This window comes from Ictidomys tridecemlineatus, chromosome 6 (genome assembly GCF_052094955.1).
Source record: "Ictidomys tridecemlineatus isolate mIctTri1 chromosome 6, mIctTri1.hap1, whole genome shotgun sequence".
In the NCBI taxonomy this organism is placed as follows: domain Eukaryota; kingdom Metazoa; phylum Chordata; class Mammalia; order Rodentia; family Sciuridae; genus Ictidomys; species Ictidomys tridecemlineatus.
The window spans coordinates 71,005,592-71,031,915 of record NC_135482.1 but is presented as its reverse complement, the minus strand read 5'-3'; positions in this window follow the sequence as shown (position 1 = coordinate 71,031,915).

Sequence of the window (26,324 nt, the reverse complement as noted above, 5' to 3'; positions counted from 1 at the left end):
CATCAAATGGGGAAATCAGATTGGTTCTGGCCGATTCCAAATATCCTGGCTGAGAGGCAGAGAAGATGTCAAAGAAATTCCAGGCTCATGGAAAAGCGTTTAGGTCCAGCTTCATCTGCTTCTTCCATCCTAATCAGAGAGCTCCTTTGAGGGTCGTCAGGCAAGAAATGAGGGGCTTAGGGAGCCCCTCAGGAACCAGGGGCCAAAAACTGGATGTGAAGAGCTAGACACTAAGGCAAGTTGTGTCTGAGCAGCGAAGGTAAAATGACCCCAGGGTGGACTGGCTGGTTCTTAAGCAACTTCCTTGGTTTGGAGCCAGAGGGCCAGATGCCCAGTGCCTGTGAATACACAGGATTTAAGGCAGACTGCTGCACTTGAAAACCTCCTGTGCTTTTCTGCCCAGCCTTGGAGAGGTTTCATTCCATAAAATGTGTATTATAAAAGGCAAACCTCCTATGACCTTCTGGGACCTGGGCACAGAACCCACGTTCTGAAAAAAGGGACTTGACCCAGTAATAAATTGCTTTGAGATTAATCCCATCAAAAAGATAAAAATCTTAAATTGCAAGCATCATAAGAGTCTTAATTTTATTTGATCGTAGGCATGTTTCCTATTCTAACTTTTAAAAGATGGTCTACATTTGAAAAGAATTAGGACAATCTAGTATCTTTGATCAACTCAGAGTCTCTTTAGAGTTTAATGTTAGAGATTTAACACTCTGGTTTTTAACCAGAAATATAAATATGCATCAGCTAACAGTTTTCCCAATTAGGTAATATAAACTTTGTATTTTCATGACATCCAAATAAATAGGAGGCCTGGTTTTGTGCTTAAAAGTAATGGTCTTTGAACTAAACACACATGAGTGAGGGGTTTTTGTGTGTCATTATTTTTGACACAACTTGTCATGAGTTTTAACTTTTACTGGATTGTAATGGGCAATTTGGTCAGGCAAGCTTGCCTATTGTTTATCTATACCCAGACTTAATTATTGCTTCCTAGGTCAATCATCACCATTTTAAGTGGAAAGAAATGGCCTTATCCCATGAGATGATTCCACAGAGTTTATTAATTATACTTGGATCATGAGGTCAGATGCATAGAAAGAGTGGTCAGAGTCCTCCTTGTGTAGGCGTGGGGCAGGTGGAGTGCACTCCGACTACTCTGCAGAAAAGTCTTTCTCTGCCCCATAAATGCTTTAGGGGAGATGGGTGAGTTGAAGATTATATGGGGGTGGAAATGTGGTTATTAGATGGTGTCATAGACAAGTCCTTTCTCTTTATTCTTTCACCATAAGGCTTTTTGAAATTTCCACCATTAAAGAATTCCTTCCAGTGGGAATCATTATTGACGTTGTTGTTTCTTATGTGTAATTTCCTGGGTTCTTGAGGATGTTTTGCATCTTCTGACTCTTTCCCTCCAGTTATTTTGGCAACAGCAATGTCTCGGAAATGTTTAAGGATTACTAAGCACATTAGTCAGGTTAGTAGAGCACCATGCATGACCCAGATGTAAGTCCCAGGGGATTTTCTTGGGAAAGAGAAGAGAGGGGAACTTGAGAATGCTGTAGCCCAGGTCAAAAGGTAGAGGTGCTAATATGGACTGTAGAGGAGGATGGGCAACCATGTTTGCCTCCTAGAACTCGGCCACATGTCCCCTGTTAGGTGGGAAGGGGAAAGAGAGAAGGAAATTAAATTTAGTAACTACATACTATGTTCCAGAATTTTGTAACAGTTATCTAACTCATTATTACTCTGTGAATTAGGTGTAATTTTTCAATTTTCACATAAGGAACTTAAACCAGGAGAACTGATGGTGACAGAACCAGTATAATCACCCGTGACCACTTGTACCCAAACCATCTCTTTTTAAAGATTTGAACTCATTAGGAAACTTTCTCTGTGTCACAAGGTCAATGTTTTCCTTGTCATCATGGGCATCTAAGTTATACGAGCAGATAAGAAAGATGGTGGTTGTCCCTGTGACTTGGACAGATCACTTCCACGACAAACCTGGTAGAACATGGCTTCACTGTGTATCTCTCCTTTTGATGTCAACCAGAGACCTAGCCACTTAATGCTTGCAGCTGTTATTTATAATTCCTAACAACATTAGGTCTTGCTTTATGTCATGATGACCACCATAATTTCCTTTTCTGTGGCTAACCAAATGAATTGTTCAGAATGACTTGATAAGATGTTAATGATACTATGTGCTCTGGAACTTAGGTTTAGAGAAGCAGAGACTGGCTAGATATTTGCCAAGCCCGTTTCCCTTTCCACCAGGACACACAGCCCACACTTCCCAGCCTACCTTACAATTTGGTGTAACCATCGTCTACACTTTGGCCAGTGGAATGTTACTGGAAGTTTATGTTCATCACTTCCAGGCCTGGCTAGAAAATCCTCCATTGGGGTTCTCAGCTTTCCTTCCTCTTGGTCTGCCGGCTGGATTTTGACATTAAGATGACCTCAGAAACATTAAGATGTGTTGAACATAGTGGAGGCTTCATTATCCTGGGTTCTTATGAAGCAAACTCTCCTTCTCAGTCCCACTCTCGATGCTGATTAGATTTTATACACTGGGTTAATTCCACTAGTATGCAGCATCTGGCTTGCACTAGTTGGCAAGAGCTGATTGTTAAATTTTCAGGAATTTTGTAAGCTAGTTAACATCAAGTTGATAGCTCAGAATCAGCGTGATTGGAGTATTTATGACACAGAAATTGGCAAATGCCACAAATCAGGTCTCTTATTTCAGGGAATCATTTACCAGCACACCATTGGGTAAACCACTCAGATTTATTTGTATACAGGTACCATTATCATAATTGGTATATATACTGTGATACAAAGTAATGAAAGCCTTAAAGATATGAAATTGGCCTAGTGATTGGGTGGAAGGTGGGAAGAGGAGGGAATCAAGGAAATTGTGAAAAAATCAGTCTTCTATTATGCAAAACATTGTGTGAAAGTGTGAAAGGCAGACTAAGTGTCCATGCACCCTGTACTTCCTGGTTGGAAAAATGGAATGATAGTAATGTGCATTGGTTATCACAGGATGTAATGAAAACTATTAGGAAATTAGACATAAAACTTAGCAAACATTGACTTATTTATAAACAAATAAAAAGGAATAAACTTCAGAAATATAGGGGCTTGTAAACTGGAAAAGTTTACTACTTTAGGAGCCCAAACAATGGAGATATAAGACCAGAAAAAGCTTTTGCATGGCAAAAGCCCCATTCAAAATTAAATGTGTATGTATTATTATCATAAATATTTTAAAGATGTGTTTGAATGCATATAAATTGCAGGTTGCATTTTGAATCAGCTGAAAAGCAAGATTCTCTCTCCTGGTTTATGCTATCATAGCACTTCTTGTTCTTCTGCTGTGTAACAAATCATCTCCAATAACTAATGGTTTAAAATGTTAGTGGTCTGTTTTTTTGCTCCTGAGTCTGTAATCTGGGGCTGTGAAGGACAGGCTTGTCCCTACTCCCTGCAGTGTCAGCTAGCTTGGTGGAATGAAGCCTGGAGGATCTGCTTCAAGATGATGCATACACCTGGCAAATCAGTTCTGGGTGTCTACTGGGATCTGGGATCTTGGCTGGTATTGAGGGCTGGGGTTCATTTCTCCCCTCTCAGCTTCTCCATGTGGTTTGGGCTTCTTCATAAAAATGGTGGTCAGATTCTGAGAACAGGTGTTCTAAGAGAGGAGGTGGAAACCGTATTGTCTTCTTACAATAAACTAGTTTAGAAATCACATAGCATCACTTCTGTACTGTTATTTCAAGTATCATACAAGCGTCTTCAGGTTTGGAGGTGGAGAAGATAGATCCCAGTTTTTGACGGTGGATGACGCTCTAGAAGGGCAGTTGGGGTGAGCAATACAGTGGTGGTTGTTTGCTGCACTTAGGCTGCTGGGGAGTGAGAGAATCAGCTGAGGTCATTTAGGAACTCATCTCTGTTAAATTTAAGAGGAATTTGATTATCTTAAAGCAATTTGATTATCTGAAGTTAGAGCTTATATTTCCTACCATCTAAGGTAGCATAAAACGTGTTATCTAGTAACAACCTGAATTATTCTAACACAATCTAAAGGAAAAGAAGCCCTGAAGGGATGTCCAGAGAATTAGAAGAAAGGAATTATTGCACAAATCGGAAGCAAGAATTCTTGACCATTCATTCATCCAACAACTATTTGTTGAAGGGCTTCTATGTGTTAAGCACCATTCAAATCACTAGGAGATAAAAATGAATGATGTATTTCTGCTCTCAAGGGCTTGAAGGTTGGAGGTGAAGAGAGGCATCTATGTTTGTAAACCATTATTATAGACACAATGATAGAGATGGAAACGATGCTCCTGGGATACTGAGAATGACAGAATGTCTCATTCTACTTGGGAGAATTGTGAATGGTGGAGGAAATTTGACCTGAATCTTCATTTATCAAAAATTAAGAGTCAAGATCCTAGGAGAGGCAAAACCGCTGACCCAGCGTTTCTGACTCAAGAATCTAGTACTCTTTCTCTAACACTGTGCAACTTTTTATATTGAATTCTGTTACACAGATTATAAGTGCTTTGGGAGTTCAGCTATTAAAATTTCTTGTGAAGTTATGTTCTTCTCTAAATCCCAAAGAGATGTAGGTCAAGGTCTTGATTAGATACATTAACAACGGGCTGGAAGAGATGCAAATATATCATCTTCCAATTATGCAGAAATCTTATAGGGTTTGAGAGCTTTAGTTTCTGATTTGACTAAACTTTCACAAGAACTGCTAACAGGATATCATAGAGATCCTAGCCCCCCATTTTATTACTGTCCTTTTCCTTAGCAATATTCTAGGGCAAGAGTAATAAAATTGCCCAAAAGGTAGGCAGGAAAAAATTAAGCAGGACATGAATTATCTGCTAGCTTTGAAATTAAGAATTAATTAAACAAAGACATGTATTTTTCACAGGAACTTATATATTTATAATTCTGAACAGTTGACCCTGAATATTTAACAGTTTGTATCCTCCTATTTCTTATGTTTTGTATATTTGGGCCAAGGTCCTTGGAGTTTCGCCAAGATAAAGAACAATGATTACTTAACTCTACTTTGACAAAAACTTGGGATATTTCTGCTAACCTTAAAAATGTCTTAATTTTTTAAAAGCTAATTTTAATTTTAAAAGTGGCAAGCCAGTCACAAAGCAAATTTAAGAAAAAAGAGAAATGCTGCTAATGCAACAAATGTTAACTGGGCTTGTGTTGGCCAAGCCTGGCACATGATGAAGAAAAGCTTTAAGGAATTATGGACTCATAATAAAGTTTCTTGCATCTGGAAACTTTATCATAAATGTCTGTTTTTCAAAACTCTTTCTAAAAGCAGTCTTCTGATGTGCTGTATTCTATTTTCACCTGTTGTCCTAAGAGTCAAGGTGGACGTATCCTCATTTTACATGGTGTCCAGAGTCTGTGATGGCTCTGGAGCTCAGAAGAATCTGCTCTCAATATTCTTCTTGTCATAAATGTAACTTTGTAACAAGATGGCTGCAGATGGCCAGGTATAAAAAAATGCTCATCTTAATAGCAAACTCTATTTTCAAATGCATTTCACAGTTTATGCTGAGTGAGAAATGCGTAATTCTCACCATGTGAACTTCCAGATTGCTTTGTTGAGAGTGGTGCAGATGTAGCTGTCTTGAGAACCTTTGAAGCTACAATGCAGCTTTTACCTCTAAACATCTTACTCTTGTAATAACGCATGGGAGAAGCAGTGTCTGTCTTAGCATCCTGAATGAGTTTTCCATGTCCACTGGACCTATGTGTTGAGTGGCACAGCCTGTGTAACATTAAGCCTGTTTGTTCTAAATGTCTGCACTGGAGTCTGGATTAAAAAAAAAAACAAAAAAACCCAAAAACGTTAGCCCTGTCTGGCAGCTATTCACTCACAAAGGCTTTGGATTCTGAATCAGATGTGGAAAGTGTTTATTTAGTGATCTATTGGGTTTAAATTCTACACTAAAGATTATGTAGGTGTTTGTGGTAGGATGATATCCCAGAAAAATCCTTAACTCTCAATAGATTAATCAATCAATTGATTCAATAGTTTTTAACAATTTTTATTGTAAAGGCTAAGGTTTCCAACAGAGCTCTTCGTGTCTCCAGACTCATCTGACCTCACTCTTGTCTCTCTGCCTGTGACCCAGCCCTGCTGGAGAGTTTCCAGAATGCTCTGTCCTCCCCAGGGTCTTGGCACATGTGTCTTCCCTGTCCAGGAGACTCTTAGTCTCTTGGTTCACTATTATTCATCTTTTTCAGCTTCAATGGCACTCCTGCAAGGAAGCTGTCCTTTTCACGTCATGGGACACTGTCTTCACATGGAAATGTTTGTCATTGTGCTCCTTATGTTGTATAATTATTTGTCTTCTATGTATATAGTGACTACTTGATTGGTATCTTGCTCCCACACGGGACTCCCTGAGAGCAAAGAATGTATTTCATTCTGGGTATCATTTTATTCACAGTGTTTAGGATAGTGTCTGGCTTCTAGAAGATGCTCCACAAACATTTGTTGAATAAAAATAATGTTTTCTCTGGTGTGCGGATGCTAATTCACAGTAAGGAGTGGGGCTAGGGAAGAATCGAGATACTTTGGATTAGACAGAGGGGAGTGATGGGAGGGAGAGGGTATGGGGGTAAGAAGGATAGTAGAATGAATGGAACATTAACACTCTATGTGCAATATGATTACACGACCAGTGTAAAGCTACATAATGTAAACCAGAAGAATGAGAAGTTATACTCCATTGAGATATGATGTGTCAAAATGCATTCTACTATCATGTATAACTAATTAGAACAAATAAAAAATTATCATGCATAAAGCACTTATCTGAGTATCTGATATGTGGCAGGCATTCAGTAAATAGCAGTTATTAGATTGGTCTTTTGAAATACCAAAAATAAAATCTAAATGGCTTCTTTTATAATTTTTCTCTTCTACATTATGGTTAATTTGATTTTACTTCATACTTCTATTGCTTTCTGGATGAACCTGGCAGGTCACCTCAGTTTTCTTCAGGATGGGTCAATGAGATAGCAGCAGCTGCACTAACCAATCCTTGGGGATGGGTTGATGGTGAGATACAGATGCATTTTGGAAGAAGTAATTCTTGTGTGACATACATCAATGAACATTTGTATAGAGCTCTAGACTCTTGTGTCTAAAAGGAGGTGCCTGTTCTGTCTCTCCTCTTTCATCTCAATGCCTTTGGGAAGAGTTGATATGGCAATAATGTTTATTTTCACTTTCTCTGTGCCAGACCATTTTACACGCACTATTTCATTTTTAATACTCACATCATTTGAGATAGGTATTTTGATTTAATGGATAAGAAAATTGAGAACTAGTGAGAATGAGAAATGTGCCCAAGGTAACCTAGATAGTAAATGAGGTAGTTGGAATTTAAGTAATGTCTTTCATACTGAGTCCTTTTGATATGATCTGCTCTTCCAAATAGCTTTTCAAATGTCTCTCATACCTGGAAAACTTCGTTGTCCATTCTAATTCCAACAGGGTGTTTTAGTGGCACAGAAGTTGAAGCACATATTTTTCTGATTAAATATTATTTTGGGTGCTAAGTATTGAACCCGGGGCCTCATGCATGCTTGGCATATGCCCTATCACTGGGCTACATTCCTCAACCCCCTTTCTCTGGTGATTTAAGTTAGAGGACAGTTCTCTCAGGCACATTTACCTGCCTCATTTTAAATAGAGTCTGAAGATCTACTGTGAACAAATGTTAGTGTGGTCTGACTCATAAAAATGTGCCTGGTGGACTAGCATAATGTAAAAGGAGTCCCAGTTTGAGCTGCTCAGACACCTTGGAGAAATCTGGAGAGCTCTGACCACCACAGGGGAGGGAGGCTGACCCAGGCAGTCAGAACCCAACTCAGTCTAGAGGTTAGAGGTGAAAAATCACGGCAACTGTCTGTCATGGGGCTCATTCCAGCCTAAGCTGACTGGGAAAAAGAGTCACCTGTGTATAGGTGGGTGGCCATTGAGCTACATGGCTGTAAATCACAATGAAGGTAAGATGAAGAATTGTCTCATCTCACCTTTCATGTGGCATGTCAGGGGGCAATGTTACAGCAGCAGAGTTTCTAGTCTACCGTTGACCTCTGTGAGATTTTAGGGTTGGAGGATGAAGTTGTGTGGTCCTGGGTCATCTGAGAGTGGTGGGAACGATGGCCAGGTAGATTTGTCCTGGAGATTCCTTAACATATTCATGGCAGAAAGGGACTTTCTAAACATTTGTGTAGCTTTTGTCATCAAATACAATTAGTGGTTAGTAGTGAATCATCTGTGTTCATCATTTGGTGACGCCTGGGACACTTGAGTTCCATCTGGGACCCTTAGGATCCATCTAGGATAACAAGATTAATGAACTGGATTCTCTCTGTTTGCAGGTTCTATTAGGCATTGGGCCTGGGGGCTGAAAGAGGGGATACGTTAACTTCAGGCATTTACGTGGAATTTATCTTCATTAAGGAACTTTACACTGAACAGAATCATCCCTTAAGATCCTGACCAATTTGTGAATATAGGTGGACAAGGATTAATTCAGGTTTCCATGGTGCAGTAATAATTAGACTAGAGTTAAGAGATGAGTTCAAGAAAAATAAATCTATTTAGTAAATATTTATTCAAGATTAGCATTCTACTAGATGCTGAGGATATAGTGATGTTTTCATGAAACTTCAGACTAGAGGGAAAGAGAGCCATTAAAATTAACCCCACAATGTTGTGTAATTAAAGAATTATGTAAATAAATGTAAAATGACTGGAGGGTAAAGTGCTAGGGAGAAGTCAGTGGTGCTGGGGGAACCTCCAGGAGAGTCTGGCTTAGTCAAGGAGCTCAAGAAAGGCTTCTGGGATGAGAACAAGCCACTATGTGAGGATTTGGGCTGGGCAAATGGTGGCTAGGACCACCCATTTTTAGAAAGTGAGACCAGCAAGGGCAAAAACCAAGGTTGAAAGGAACCAAACACTTCCTAGTCTTGCCTCTGCCTCAAAACTAAGGTGTTGAAGGAGATAATCCCTTGATTTCTTTTTCAATCTAACAATCCATGAGTTGGATACTTTTTAACCTACTTTTCTGATTATGTGTTCTTAGCTTTAGGAACTCCCTCATCTACCAAATAGTCATAAAATAACCGATTTACTAACCTTTCAAAGTTACTATGTGGATAGACCAAAATAATATGGCCTGTATTTCTCTCTGAATGTAAGACACTTTCCTTGTTATGTATAATGGGAAACATCTATTTGGTCTTCACTATTAGCTCCGATCACTGACTTGGGATTTTCTTCTTTTTTTTGAGGGGGATGCTTAGGAGTTCGTTTTGGACAAATGAATGAATTGTCCTGAGGAAGTTAGGAATGTGGGTCTGGAATTCAGGGGTGGCGTCATGCTGGAGGCTGAGGTTTAGACTTGCTTTAGGAGAGATGCAGGTTCCCAGGATCATGGCTGAGGACAGAGCAGCAGGTACGTCCAAGCTTAGGGGAGAGAGATGGAGCAGAGGTGGGAGCAGAGCAGTTAATCCCAGCAGCATTTCCCAGGGTAGCTCAGAGTCCCTTCATGGGTGTGGAGGACCTTTCTCCAGATCTCAAGTGTTTTCTCAGCCTCCTGCCCAGGGGTGCTGTGTATTCCTCAGTGGGAGTGAGAAGATGCTTATTTGCTAAACTGTTTATCTTTAAAGAATAACATTACAGCTACCTCTACCAAGCGTGGTAGGCATTTGGCAATTTGGCATTTTGGCTTGCTGCTTATCTGATGACTATAGAGAATAGGAGCCAATGCTTTAGTCTTCCTGTTTCTTCAGTTCTTATGGCATTTCTTCCTGAGATTGGGTTAGCTGAATGATTCCCAGATCTTCCTCCAATGTGGTTATTGGTTTATTTTGGTACCAGTTATTGAACTTTGGGGTGCTTGACCACTGAACCACATTCCCAGCCCTTTTTATACTTTTTAAAATTTAGAGACAGGGTCTCACTGAGTTGTTTCGTGTGTGTACATGTATTATGTATTTTCTTTCTTTTTTTTTCTTTGTACTAGGGATCAAATTCAGTTGCCTCAGCCTCCCGAGCCTCTAGAATTTCAGGTGTGAGCCACTGCATCCTGCTCAATGTGGTTATGTTGAATGGTCTATGATGTTATACTTCTTTGGGACAAATGTTTCCATTTGCTTTCTAGATCCTTGCTCAAGAGGCTGATCTATATTAGAGTTAAGTGTAAGGGATTCAGGTTTCCAGGGTTCAAATTCCAGCTCTGTTCTTATTAAATGTTTGACTTTGAGCTTGTTACTTGACCCATTTGTGCCTTGGTTTCTCACTAGAGGAATGGAAATAGTCATAGTATATAACCCTTGGAGTTGTTGTGAGAAATTATGGTTTAAATGTTTGTCCCTTCCTCAATTCAGATTGAACTTTGGTGCAACCATGTTGGCAGGTGGGTCCAATGGGAAGAGTTTAGATCAGGGTGGCTCTTCCCTCATGAATGGATTAATGCCCTTATCTGGCAGGAGGTTTGCTGAGGGCCATTACCAAGTAGGAATGACGCATCGAAATTTCCTTGCCAAGCGTACCCCATGCTGCTTAGAGGACATTCGATGGGACATTGCATGCATGCTTTCATAAGGTGACCTTGCTCAAGGACCAAGGCGGATCCGGGTTTAGAGCTGATCAGGTTTGAGGAAGTAACCGGCTCCTTGAGTTTAAGGCGTTGCCAGTTTAAGATAATGGGTTTTAGGGAAGTTGGAGATTGAAGATTATTGCTGGGATTAGGGTGTTCCTGCTGCTTGTTCCCCTTGAGTTCTCGTGAGATTGAAATGGGATTTGGAGATAGCCTCGTGGAGTAGGTGAATTGTGCGGGCAGACGGCAGAACGCGATTGTCCCTGGACCTGTGTGGAGGCGGTATGAGAGCGGGAATAAAGAATTGCTGGTTGAATCTACAAAGCTGTGTGGTGCCTCCTGAATCTTGTGCCAAGCCCAGACATTGCCATTATGGTGGTCCGTACGTGGGATGTCTGAAGCTTGGGGGTAAGTGAATTTGCTCGCTCCTGAAAGAGAGCAAAAAAATGGGTGACCATTTCAAAAAACAACGTGTTCTTGTTTTGATTTATTTTGTTTTTATTTCAAGTTGCCTGTTCCTAGAACTTTCTCAGGCAAACTGGGGAAAACGGTTGACTCAAGGTTTGAAGTTTTTCGCCTCCGAGGAAGAGAAATTGTTAGAGGAAGGAGGCACCCCAATAAGACCAAGAACAGCTAGGGCATATGTTGATACAGTACAAAAATGTAGCCCATGGCTTTTTAAAGATGAGTTATTAAGTATATCAATAGGACCATCATGGTATCCTGTAGAAGGATTTTTCTTGAACAAGAAAGAGATGGCTAGTTCTGTTTACTTTAATTGTCTAAGATCTTGGTTTCTACAGACAGCTGATTAATTTACAAAGCTAAAGTGTTAAAATATCAACCACTAAATATGAAATCAAGTACTCTTTACTTATTAAGTTCCATAAGGTAATATATTTAAGCATTATGTGTGTTTTCATAAATTGGTAAATGGAAAAAAAGTTTAATATTGCTTTGGTCTGTGTCTTTGCTAAACAAGGTTACTAAGAGTTAAGATTCTATCATGTGTAATTTATATACAGAGAGTATAAGAAGTTTCAGTTGGGTTTCAATTACAGTATAATAGTACCTTAAAAAACATGAAAGTATTTCATCTTATTAAAGTGGAGTAATTTTATAAGGGTTGTTTCAGAATGTGAATTTATAAAAAGTGTTAATGGTTAAAAAAGGGATATAAAAAGGTTCAAGATGTGGAAATATATTTTAATATAAAAGGTTAAAGGTTAAATAAATGTTTCTAGATGAGATAATCTCTGTATGGTAAAGTAAAAAGTTGTAAATGCCATTTAAAAAGATTTTGAGGAAACTAGATTTACTTTAAAAGCTTGAGAAAGGAAGAAAGAAGAAAAAAGGTATTTGTACATGGCAGATTGAGACAAAGCTTCTTAATGGAGTAAAAAGCCTTTGGTTGAAGGGCAGCCATGTAAACTAACATTAAGCGATTTAAACAGAATATAAGCCTCGTTTAAAAGAGTGAAGCTGTAGGTGGTGAAAAAGTACATTTAAAAGTACAGTATAGATGATATTTAAAAGGCTTTAAAAGGTTAAATTGAAGGTGGTCGAGATACCTTCATGGCGGATAAAAGATTGCTTTACTCATCAAACTAGTAACTATTAAAATATATTTATTAAACTAAAAAGAGGGAGATGAGATAATCTTTGTGTGGTAAAGTAAAAGGTTGTAAAATATCTAAATAAGTTGCTAAAGGCTTTAAAAGGTTAAATTGAAGGTGGTTAAGATGCCTTCATGACGGAGAAAAAAAAATAACCCATGAAAATAGGAAGATAATAAGATAAAAGATTTAGATAAAGAAGATTAAAAATTTGAAGTGGAAAACTTCAAAAGCAGAAGTACAGGAAGGTAAAAAGAGAGAGAAGATGTAGAAAGATAAAAAAGATATAGGAAGATAAAAAAGATGTAGAAAGACAAGAATTTTAAACCCACAAAATAGGAAACAAAAAGAACTAGGAGAGAAAAAAGCAACTAAGGGTAAATATAAAAACCTTAGAAGAAAAGTAGAAGATAGAAATAAGATAAATGGTTGAAAATGTCAAGTAAAGGTATTTCAGATAGAAAATGCAAAAGGCTAAGACAACTATGGTTTAAAACCACATCTAAAAATTATAAGGACTAAAATAATTCTAAAAAGTAAGGCAGAATGCTTTTGAAAGACTTAAATTTTAAAGGATCCTAAAGGGGTATATATCCCCCAAAGATAAACTTAAAATAACCCTTTTTACTCTAAACCTTTTAAATTTGGATTCATCAGGACTTAATGCTGCGGAAAGACATATGTATCCAAAAAATGTACATAAGCCTAAGGTACTTTGGAAAGATATTCTAACAGGACAATGGAAAGGTCCCGACCCAGTTATTGTCTGGAGTCGGGGTTCCGTTTGTGTGTTCCCACAGGGAGAACAGCAGCCGATTTGGATTCCAGAGAGGTTAACCAAAACAATTTCTACAGAAAAAGAAGATGATTTGATTGAAATCCATAACAGCTGATATCCAGAGCTCCAGCTTGGCTATTCTTACATCTGCAACAGTGATTAACCACGGTGCCTTTTTTCAATATCTATTTTATTATTGCATTTTTCCCACATCATAAAGTTCTATTTTATTTTTTGAGCTCATACAAACCTAGGTTAATATTTTTCTGATCAGTTTTGTTTTTTGACTGTGTTTTATTTTTTGACTGTTGAGTTTTTAAACATTGCAATGGAGATTTTACCTAGGTAAAGCTACAAGGCCGTTATTATTGTCTTATGTGTTGTATGTTATGTCTGCACTGTTTTGTGTTGCATGTCAGTATGTGTGTATGTCCATATTTTTATATGAGGAGCGCTCATGAAAAAATGGATCCGAATTTTTTTTTATTCACGTGATTTAAGTGGTTTAATCTAATTAGGTAAACAGCTGTTAATGATTGTTTTCAAAGGTGGTTAATAGATCTGTTTGCTTACTATTGGTTTTAAAGGTGATTAACAGATCTGTTTGTTTACTTTCACTTTTCCTTTTCATTATATTTAATAATTCTGTTCAGGATAATGTCTCTTTAACATCATTGCCAGAATTCCCATCTCCATCCCAGTGCCGGTGAAGACTAAGAAAACCAAACTACAGCTTCTATGATAGCTACCACAGTAAACTGTATAAACTGATGCATCAATTAATATAACTCAACAAGTAATGCTCAATCAAGGACTTGATTTACTTTGGGAGGAAATGGACATATTGATAGACTCTTCCACTTTGAACTGCCTGCAGAACTTGCCTGGACTATTTATCAGTTGCATGCATTGTGAACTATCGTCTGGTGCAGTGAATTGTGGTAATGCTGGCATATTTTTGCTGATGGTGTCGCCAGTGATGCAATTTCCTTGCCAGCGCACCCCATGTTAATTGTGGTAATGCTGGCATCTTTGCTGATGGTGTCACCAGTGATGCAATTTTTCCAAAGGAGCCGTCAATTGGCTTGGTGTCGTGGCATTTCTGTATCTTCCTCCCTTCTACTAGTGATGGTCTAAAATTTGGGGGCCAACAGAGGTGAGGCAAGAACCTCACCCCCCCACTGGCACCAAGGTTAAATTTGGGGGCCAACAGAGGTGAGGCAAGAACCTCACCCCCCCACTGGTGCTTAGGCCTATCCACAAGCATGGCTGAATGCTGGACCGGTAGTCAGTGACGGGTTGATCTGGTTGCAGTGGATTCAACCTAAGACAGGAAACTGACGTGTAAAGGTCAGTTCTCCCATGACGGGTAAGAACCATATGTTGAATTGGACAACCTACCAGGCACGGTCCTAAGCCACATTGCTTGTTGTTTAATTAATCAGAAGGGGGGAGATGCTGAGGGCCATTACCAAGTAGAAATGACGCATCGAAATTTCCTTGCCAAGCGTACCCCATGCTGCTTAGAGGACATTCGATGGGACATTGCATGCATGCTTTCATAAGGTGACCTTGCTCAAGGACCAAGGCGGATCCGGGTTTAGAGCTGATCAGGTTTGAGGAAGTAACTGGCTCCTTGAGTTTAAGGCGTTGCCAGTTTAAGATAATGGGTTTTAGGGAAGTTGGAGATTGAAGATTATTGCTGGGATTAGGGTGTTCCTGCTGCTTGTTCCCCTTGAGTTCTCGTGAGATTGAAATGGGATTTGGAGATAGCCTCGTGGAGTAGGTGAATTGTGCGGGCAGACGGCAGAACGCGATTGTCCCTGGACCTGTGTGGAGGCGGTGTGAGAGCGGGAATAAAGAATTGCTGGTTGAATCTACAAAACTGTGAGTGCCTCGTGATTCTGGTGCCAAGCCGAGACATTGGCCCTTGGAGGTTAGTTATTGCAAGAGTGGTTTCCTGAAAGAAGGGTGGGTTCTGGCCCCTTTTTCTTGCTTTTTCTCTCCTTCTTCTTTATAGGCACTCTCTGATCATGACTTCTGTCTTGTTAGGACATGGCAGGAAGATCCTACCCAGATGTCAGCGCCATGTTCTTGGACTTGGAATTGCCAGCCTCCAGAATGGTGAGTCAAATACTCTTCTACTGTTTATAAATTACCCCGTCTGTAGAATTCTGTTATAGCAGCAGAAAACAGACTAACACAATTAATATGTATGTGCATATTTATATCTATGCAGACTGCTTTCCTCTGAGTTCTTTCCAATCATTTGGAACATTATGTCTCTATTTTAACAACATGAAATGACTCCTCTGGTGATTAGATAGTTTATATCTTCAATTACTTAAAATTACTCTTCTATTGCTGGCCCTGCACTAAAATATGGAGGACATGTGCTTGCGTTTCATCTATAACATAATATTTAGTCATCGACAAATCTAACAGCCAAACAAAGACCTCATTGATTAATCCCTGTGTAATTGACTCCAGCCAGATTTTAAAAATTAAAATTAGAAAAAGGTGAAAAAGAAACCAAATATACCAAAGACAATATTTATATTACTGTGTTGTACAGTTATGGAATTTTAAAACTTCATTCAAGCCAAGGAATAAAGACAAAAACTTTGCAGAATTAGAAATTTTGCAAGACTGAAATGGCACATTATCAACAGAATTTTCCTTCCTTTTTCAGAAGATCATTGGTACTAAATACAGTTGAGGAGGGAAGCCATCTGCTCATCTTTAAGTTTTATTCTCCCATATATTTGCATGAAAAAAACAAAGCATCCCAATAGGTGGAAATGGAATCTTGGACTTCTTCCATTTCATAACTTATTCTGTTAAGAAGATTACATTGAAAATACATGTAGCTGGGCTCAGTGGTGCAAGCCTGTAATCCCAGCTGCTTGGGAGGCTGAGGCAGGAAAATCTCGAGTTCAAAACCAGCCTCAGCAATTTAGCAAGGCCCTAAGCAACTCAGTGAGACCCTGTCTCTAAATGAAATATAAAAGGGCTGGGGATGTGGCTCAGTGATTAAGTGCCCCTGAATTCAATCCTTAGCACCAAGAAGAAAAAAAAAAGAAAATACATAATATATGTACACACACAAACATTTTAAAGACTGAAGATTTCATCTTAGAGAATTTTAATTTTAAAAAAAATCTACTTTCCACCTAGAAAATTAATGGCCATTTCCAGCAAAATTGTCTAAGGTTTGAACTTTATTCCTTTTTATTTTGTACTGGGGATTGAACCCAGGAGTTGTTTTCTTTTAAACCACTAAGCTACATCCTAATCCTTTTATTTTTTATTTATTTAATTTTTTTTTTTTTAGTTGTAGGTGAACACAGTCCCTTTATTGATTTACTTATGTGTTGAGGATTGAACCCAGTGCCTCACACATGCTAGGCAAGAACCCTATCACTGAGCCACAAGCTCAGCCCTTTTATTTTTCTGTTTTGAGTCAAGGTCTCTCCAAATTGCTGAAGCTGGGCTCAAACTTCTCCAGACTCAGTCTCCCAATGAGAGATTATAGGCATGTCCTACTGCGTCAGGCTGGGCTTCCTTCTTTATGCTGAGATGACACCTAGAGGATTCACCTACTTTCTTTCCATTCCTGATCATCTCTTTAGGATGAATAAACATGGTGGTTTCCTGGAAATGACCTCAGCACTATATGATAACGTTCTATTCGTAGTTCCTTAGAGCTTTGGGGAACTGAGTGCGTGATGGAAATTAGTGTTCCTTATCTGGGGGCAAATTTTCTCCTCCAGGGAATTTCAGCAACATCTGGGGACATTTTTGGGTTCATGACTAAGGAGGGGCAATGCTATTGGCAGCTAGTGGGTCGAGGCCAGGTTGCTGCTGAACGTTTCTCAGAATCCAGGACAGATGTTTCCCTGCCCGGCAACAAAGAATTTTTCTGCTCCACACGTCAACATGCCAAGGTTGAGGAGCTCTGCTTTAAACCTTCCAGATTCTAGAGAGAAGAGGCAGGTCTCTAAGCAAGGGGATAGGGAAAAAGCAACAAAAGAAGGGTACAACAGGAGTCCTCCTGTTTTTTTTTTTTTAAATGAGAATTCACAATTTTACTATGTTAATAGCAAGTATAAAATCGAATGCTCCTATCCTTGGGACCATTGGAATCTAAGGCCATTCCAGGCAGCCATACAACCTCCATTTCCCAATATCTCCTGGAGATCCTGTTTGTGGTCAGCCAGGTGTTGTGGTCAGGATCTATGTACAGTCTTTCTTTGGTATACATAGCGGGAGGCAAACTGGTTCCTGAGGTCAAATTGATTTCACTTGGAAGAAAACAATCCCAGCCAGAGAAGGTTGTCGGATGTAAGTGGTCTGGAAAGAGAGAGAAAGAGAGAGAGAGAGGGGGGGGGAGGGAGAGGGAGAGGTGGGATGGGGAGGGGAATATTATCAGGCCCTTACCTTTCAATTTCTTTGTAAGAAAAACAAAACAAAACAACAACTTAAAAGATCATAGGCATTGGAGTATGCTAACCTTTATTCAGTAATATTTTCAGCTGTATTACCTCACTTGGGTAAATCACTTGGTCTTTTGATTTATCATTGTACTAGTTAACAAAATAGAAGCATAATATGTAACTTGGATTAAATAAGGAAATAGATGTAAAAAGCTCAATGTGGTATATAGCATGTGATAGAATCTTAGTATGTTCCAGTTATTTAAGCTTCATAAACTGAGGATCTGAGCTTCATGTTGGACAATTCCCTTAGTGAGGGGAGAGGCATTTTCTGCCTAAGTCCCACGTAGATAGCGGGAGCAAGTTTGTCCTCAAGAACCCTGATCTGACTCTGCACCAGCTGTGGCTGCTCTGCTGCAGGCTGTTTGACCATGTTGAATAGATCCACACGTTTGTTCTAGATTTTTCTCTATAGAGCCCTAGCTGTGTAAGCCATGTCCCTGTTCCTGATAGGCAGGGCACAGCCTGTCTTTGGTTAACTGACCATGTTTCCATCTCTGCTGAGCTTTTCTCAGGACCTGTTAACATCAGGAACTGAAAGACTCCACAGACACAGAAGAGCCATGCCAGCCTGGATGGCAGAGAAGAAATTAGCCAGAGGACCTAGATTCCAATCACAGGTTTTGCTTCTGAAGTTATATGACCCTAGATTCTGTGATACTTAACCTTCTGTTTACCTCTGACCTCAGCTTGACCACAGTGGTTATTAGGAAATTCACCACCATCTGAAAGGAATGTTTGGAAGGTTAATGACATAATTGTGCCTAATCCTGGTGATGAGGAGAGAGTAAATGTCTACCTCTTGGAAATGCATAATAAATCTTCCAGGTAAATTGCATTTCCCCATTTGAACTCACATATCCTAAAGGGAAACCATATGAAGAACTTTCAGTTTTAAAGTTTTTGTTCCCTTCAGTGGCCTGAGAGAGTTCCAGAGCTTCTAAAGTCAGGCAAATGCATTCTTAGCATAGGTGGAACTTTTCACATTGGAAGGCTGTGGGTTGCCTGCAGGAGAGACACCTTGTGATGGTATCTAGTTAGTTAACATGCAAAAATTTCCTTTCACTGTCCACTGGACTGTCTGTCTCCAGGACAGGGGGAACTCAGATTTTTTAGCTTGTTTTTATTTTATTTTCTAGAATAAAGACCTCACAGTCCACTTCCTCTCCCTGATGATATTTTACAGTACTGAGTTGAACCACACATCTAGACCCTTGTAAAACCCTTTTCTATTTCTAGGTGGTACCCCCCCCCCCATTTTTGTGATACTGGGGATTGACCGTTGTACCTTGTATATGCTGGGCAAGTGCTCTACCAAGAGCTACATCCCAGGACTAATGGTGACTTTTTAGTTTACTAAAATTTCAGTTATCTGAAATCACAAATTTCATTTGACCTGAAAAATGAGAGAAGAGTAGAGTACAAAAATGTGAGATAGGCCTGAGCATCTGGGAGAATGTGGGAAAAATGGGGGTGGGGACAAAGGTATTCATGCTTCCCTGTATCAGCAGTGAATTTTAAGCAGTGGACTTCACTCTATGTAAAGAAGAAAAGTAGATATTGTGAGCATTCACCGTCTTCCATGCATGATGAGGCGTTTTCACATGCATTATCTGGCTGAATCTTAGCATCAGCGCTCAGAAGGACTATCATTATCACCATTTTTATGGATTAGGAAAGAGTGGTTAAGTCACTCACCCAAGGTCACACAGCTCATAAATGAGAGCCAGGATTCAAAGCAGAGTCTTTGACTCCAATATTCATGCTGTTTTTCATGATCTAATATCCTTCTGTAAATAGCAAATTCTTTTCTCACTTTCTTTTCTGTTTCAGTTATCTTATCCATTTTTGATTTTTCTCCAGAAGGAGTTTGGAAAATTCAATTGTACTAAGGCACGTGAGCATGTGAAAAAGGAGGCAGTAAAATTTTTGCAAACTTGATGGATAACTATTTCTGCAAATACCATTGTACTTGTAGTTTGTAAAGTGCTTAGTATATGAATGCAACCCTATTATTACCTAGTAATAGTGTGTATTATTATAATAACATACAATTATTTAGCTTGGGTAAAATTAGAATGGTGTATATTTAAGATGTCATCTAAGTCCTATTTTTCTAGACTAACTAAAGAATACTGTTTATTTAATGAGAATTGCATCATAATCTGTATTTCATAGGAAGTTGATTTGCATCAAATCTTACCAGTACTTGAACTCCCTGTTTTCTAAAATTATTCACCAGTTTGAATTTATTAACACTGAAAAGCATTAATCAAATAGCATATAGATGTCCTACAATTCTTAATAAGAAGTATCCATGGGAACCATTTGCCCAATGAACTATATGCTTTGTGTGTTTGAAGAAGGCAAATTGCTTTGAGATGTGCCTGCCGCCAGATGTATCTGACCAGACTGCTGGGCAGTGAGTCCTAGAGACCAGATGCTTGCAACCAGATGCTACCCACACCTCGAGCAAACTTACTAAATAGCCCTGCCCTCACAGAAAGTGATTAGCCAGGAAATAATTCTTCAGCTCCTTAACCAAACTTTTGACTTTTTGGGGGTCTCCTCTGTACCCACTAGAATTGATTAGAAGAAATTGATTAAAATCAACGTGTATTATTCTGCAACTTCTTAACAATGATGATAAAAAAAATTTGGTGGTAGATAATTTTGAAATGATAAGCCCAGATTGGTTTTTAAAACATTTTTTTTTTGGTTCTGAGAAATTTATGATTTCTCTGGCTTCATTTATTCAACGAACACATATCTATTGGTCACTTATTGATCCAGTCCTCCATCAAGTTACAATATTGTTATTTTAGTCAGCTTTTTCACTGCTGTGACTAAAGAACCCAATCAGAACAACTTCAGGGGAGGAGAGGTTTGTTTAGAGGTTCATGGTTTCAGAGGTCTCAGTCCATGGACAGACAGCAGGCTCCATTCCTTGGGTCTCCGGGGGAAGCAGAACAACATGGCAGAAGAGTGTGGTTTAGGAAAGCAGCTCACAGGAAGATCAGGAAGCAAAGTCTCCACTCTCCAAATACACAGCATGAGCCACTTCGTCCAGCCACACCCCACCTGCCTCCAGTTACCACTCGGTTAATCCCACCAGGGATGAATTCACTGATTGGGTTAAGACTGTAGCCCCATCATTTCTCTTCCAAACCTTCTTGCATTGTCTCACATGTGAACTTTTGGGGGACATCTCACATCCAATCCATAACAGCTGTATACCAGTAAATTAAATATAATATGTGAGTTTAACTTGAGGAAATATGTGATCTGGGGTATGGATCATCCAATTCAATAAAGCTTTGTTGCTTGCCCACTGCATGCCCACCTAGTGTTAGGCTGTGGGAATACCAAGGTGAACCAAAAATTAATTTAAAAAACCCCAATATTTATCAGCTTGCCAGAGTTGGGATAAAACAAGTCTTATTAAGGGTGATGGCCAAATAAAAGAGATGGCATTTATTCTTTAGAATAAGTGTAATCTTTTCCCCACACATTTTAAAATTGATGGGTTATAGATGTACATATTGATGGAATTTGTTGTTACTTGTACATGTTATTTGTACATGCACACAATCTAACTATATATATATTTGTATACTGGGGATTGAACTACTCAGGGGCACTCAACCACTGAGCCACATTCCCAGCCCAATTTTGAATCTTATTAGTGACAGGGTCTCACTGAGTTGCTCAGTGCCTTGCCTTTGCTGAGGCTGGCTTTGAACTCACGACCCTCATTCCTCAAGCCACTGGGATTACAGGCGTGTGCCGCTATGCTGGCCTAACAATATAATTTTGCCAATATCACTCCCCAGCACTTTACCCCTTCTTCCCCACCTCCTATCTCTTGGTCTCTTTTCTCTAATCATCTCCCCTTGATATTTAGGAGATCCACCTCCACCTTTCTTTCCTTTTTCCTCTCTAGCTTCTGCATATGAGGAAAAATACACAACCCTTAACCTTTTGAGTTTGACTTATTTTATTTGACATGATGGTCTCTAGTTTCATCCTTTTTCCTGAAAATGCCATAATTTCATTTTTTATTATAGCTGAATAAAACTCCATTGTGTGTATCTAAACCACAATTTCTTTATCCATTCATTCCTTGATGTACACTTAGGCTGATTCCATGGTCTGGTTATTGTGAATTGTGCTGCTACAAACATGTGTAAGCATGTATCACTGTACTAAGATGTCTTTAATTCTTCAGGGTAAACGCTGAGAAGTGGTATAACTGGGTCATATGGTGGTTTCATGCCTAGTCTTTTGAGGAGATTCCATACTGATTTCCAAAGCAATTGTACTAATTTATAGTCCCACCAAAAGTGTCAAAGTTCCTTTTCCTCCACATTCTCTCCAGCATTTATTATTATTTGTTTTTTGAGACTGCCATTCTGACTTGCATGAAATTGAGATAAAATCTCATTGTAGTTTTGATTCGCGTTTCCCTAATTGCTAATGATGTCAAACGTTTTCTCATGTATTTGTTGACCATTTGTATTTCTTCTTTTGAGAAGTTTGTTTAGTTCATTTGCTCATTTATTAATTTTTGGGGGGGCTAATTTTTTGAGTTCTTTATATATTCTAGATATTAATCCTCTGCTAGAAGAGTAGCTAGCAAAGGTTTTTCTTCCATTTTATGGGTTCTCTCTTTACATTCCTAATTGCTTCCTTTGCTTTGCAGAAGCTTTTAAGTTTGATGCTGGCCTATCTATTAACTCTTGGCATTATTTCCTGAGTTTTTTGAGTCCTATTGAGAAAGTCATTGCTTGTGCCTAAAATCTGGAACATTGACCCCCTTATTTTCTTCTAGAAGTTGCATAGATTATGGTCTAATTTTGAGGTCTTTGTTCCATTTTGAGTTGATTTTTTGTGCAGGGTGAGAGATAAGGGTCTAATTTCATTCTTCTACATATAGATAACCAGTTTTCCCAGCATCATTTGTTAAAAAGATGCTCTTTTCTTCAATGTATGTTTTTGGTACCTTTGTCAAGGATCAGATGATTGTATCTGTATGGGTTTGTCTCTTCTATAGAATAAATGTAATCTTTAATATGATCATTTAAGGGAGATGTTATAGAAAACTTTGAAACATTGGTTTGGGAGTCTGCACTCAAGAATCCTGCATCCTAGGGCTCTCTTCACAGCTCCAAAATCCTGGCTTGGTATGGCTCATGCCAGCTTCTGCTCATATTTGCTTAATAATAAGAAATTTCAGCATCTAATTTCTGGCCATCGGGCCCCAACTGGAAACTGCTGGCATGATTGTGGAAAAGAAGTGGAGTTTGAGCATGTGGTTTGAGCATGGACTGTGAGAAGGTGCTAGAACCAACCCAAGTTCCTGGGAACCATTCAGGGCATGGAGATTTACTAGTGCTTGGACCATATCCACCATTGTAGCCAGTGGCCCAGAATCAAATTAAATAATGGAGACTGGATCCAACTTGCCCAGGGGTTTGGCAAATCACAAGTGTCTGGGTGCCTACTGGTGTAGTATATTGGCTCTGTGCCTACGACAGGGAAACACCAAGGTTGGTGTTGATTAACGTGCATCCAAATGTTGGACCTCTATCCAAGTGGCTTGATTCAGTGTGCTGGATGGTACATGGCAGATCCAGGACTGGGCTTTTTTTCTTTTTTAATTTTAGTTTCTTTCTTACTCTTAGTCAATTGCCCTGCGAGGCAGGGTGCAAACCTTTTTTGGTTGCTGGCTGCCCTAAGGGGTAGGGTGAGTCTTGTTGAGCAAGGAAGAAGCTGGTGAATCTAGCTTTTGTTTTGCAATCCTTTGGGACATGCTTACAACAGAGGATTTCATGATGAGTAAATTTTGGTCATTCTAAAAGAAAACTACATTCACTGATGCTATTTGTCTCCTGGCTGTGGTTTCTGAAGTCATATTAAATTACATTAAAAGTGCTTCTCTCATTGCCACTGGTCTTTTACTATTCAGTTAGACATTTAAAAAGATGATATGTGGGTGAAAGATAAAAAGCAGAATGACTGTCACTGCCTTGGGGGAGATGTTCTCATAGGGAGGAAGTGCCCTGCTGGGCAAAGCGAGAGGTCATTTATGGGCAGCTGGATGGTTGGATTTCTCTTCTCTGCTGCTCTGCTGTCTCTCTCAAAATGTAGCTTAGCTTCCTCCGATGAGTTATTTTTAGCTCTTGCAAACAATTTCATAGCTTTATTTTTGCCTGTGGCTCCAGGAAATAGGGGCTCCCATGCCGTGCTCTCTTGGCATTAAAATGCATCTAAGCTCCTTCAGGGCTGGGGACGAGGAGGGTGGACGCAGTAGGGGAGGGCAGACAACAGGGTAGTAGCCTTTCAGGGCTAGACCATTAAGAACGCTTCCTCAGGAATCTTGAGGGCTCGAAGTGCAGTTCTGTACAGTGTGTAAACCGGAGCCGTGGTTTGAAAGCCTTTCCGGTATTAGCAAAGGAAATCTTTTCCAGGCTACTTTTGTATTTCATTTCCTTTTGTTCTCCTGTTTGAAAATTCCAATTTCCCGTTTTTGATCTTTTTTTTTTTTTTAATCTATCTTTCTACCTACCTACTTCGTATTATCAAGCTTATCATTTCGTTTTTGGAGAGGTTTCAAGAAAGAGATAGAGATAGGCTGAAAAATGTATTTTGAGACCAGCTTATGAATTTCAGTCACCAGTATAATCAGTGCAGAGGAATGGTTAGCACTAGCCTGTTATTAGTCCAACACCTCAATTGTTCATGAGAAACAAGCACAGATTGTGGGCTGATGTTTTCTTACATCTGGAGAGTCCATGGGGAAAGCACTAGCGCTATTGATGGACAGTGTCATTCTTAACCACCTGTGAATCTCCTGTGATGGACAGAGGATAGGCCAGATCTGAATGAGCAGAGACTTAATTTGAGGGAAACTGAAGGTTATTTCCTTCATTATTGGCTCAAGATTCCCCCTAATCTCACTGCTAGGATGTTTTTTCTTGGCTTATGGTCTTGTTGGTACCCCTCTGCTGTCTTATCAGGTTTTTACACCTCAGTGTGAATTAGTTTATTGAAGTCTTTCCCTAGAACCAGGGAGAGGAAGAGTAGATGACAGGAGAGAGGGCAAAAGGGGAAAAGGGTTAAAAAAAAAGGGACTGTTGGGTGTTCTTTTGGGCAGTGTCACCCCTGTCCCTGGGCCCAGCCTCGGGGGGCTGCCAGCAGCAGCATTGATTGTGCCCTTCAGCAGTTCTCCAGACAGAGCTGCCTTTCCATTGTTGAGATGGGACATCTGTTTTAAATTAGGTCAGTTGTCCCCAGATAGTCAAGTGATTGGCACCTTCTTCAGAATAGTGTGAAGACTACAGTGAAAGTGATGGAGCCCGATGCTTCCAGGAGAGTCAATTATTGCATGCGAGTTAGTCACAGGGTTGGTGCATTCATTTTTTTTTTTTTAGGCCACCAATAAGTTACTCCTGGAGAGTACATTTTAAAATCACTCCTCGGTGGCCCGAAGTTATTATACATGTAAAGAATGAATTCTCTTGTCTCTATGTAATATCTTTCTCCTAGAAATAATTAAAGAGACTTAATGCTTGGGAGTTATGTATTGTTTTACTAGAGTCTTTTAATCAGGTTTCATAAAATCTTTGTTAAGTTTTTCTACCAGGCAAGTATATCATTAATTACATTTTTTTCCCTAAAAGATAAGCCTCTGAAGCTAGGTCAAAGTATTTACTATAACAAATTGTTGCACTTATTTTTGTCTTCTGGGTGGATTCTCTCAGCTGTAGAATTAACCAAATTGTACACTCCCTTCAGGTCCCACTTAAGTCATATATCAGGTATATATATATATATATGTGTGTGTGTGTGTGTATGTACTGTGATGGCTTGGTATTAAGTTGGCATGTGGAACTATGTTTCTGTAAATAAAATACCTGAAGCTTTGAGTTGGCTGGGAATATGGCTCAGTAGTAGAGTGCTTTCCTGGCATGTACAAGGCCCTGGGTTCAGTCTTCAGCACAGGAGAAAGAGAAGGGGGGAAGTGTTTATATAGCTCACAGTTTTGGAGGATCAAAGTCCACAGTGCCAGCCCTTGTTTGCATTGTCTCATGGTGTTTAATGGTACAGGTGAGAGGTGGGGTGTTAGAACTAGTGGTCACATTATGAGCCAGGAAGCAGGCCCCATATCTTACAGGTCCCCAGCACTTCCAAATATACCATCCTAATGACATTCAACATTAAAATTGTATCTGGGAAGATAATCCCCAGAATTGTCTTCCCTATGTGGTTTTTGGTTAGCATCGGCCACAGGATTTGGGCCAATATTTGCAGAACGGAAGTAAAGTTGCACCAGACACTGTGGGAACTTGCGAATGTCCTCAAAATCTGCTTTCACCTCGTTGAGACTGGGCAGCCTCCAGAAGTGGTGTGGTTCCTCCAGCTCTCACCAGATCTCTTCCAACAGCTTTCCCCAATGCTAGGAGTACGTTTAACTCCAAGGGTAAGGGCACCAGCAGGTCTAAGGGCATCAGAGTTGAGATGATGAGAGACAGACACAGGTCCCAGCTCATCTTCATGTTCTCCAGTTTGACTTTGCTTTCATTCATATTCAATTTTCCCTCCTAGTTGTCAGTCTGGATGAACCACAGTGAATTAACGATACTGGATCCATCCTAGTCGCAGAGATGGCAACCTGTAGAGACTCCTCCATCAGCTTTCACATATTGCATTATTTGTAGTGATACAGTGATGACCGTGTAAATTC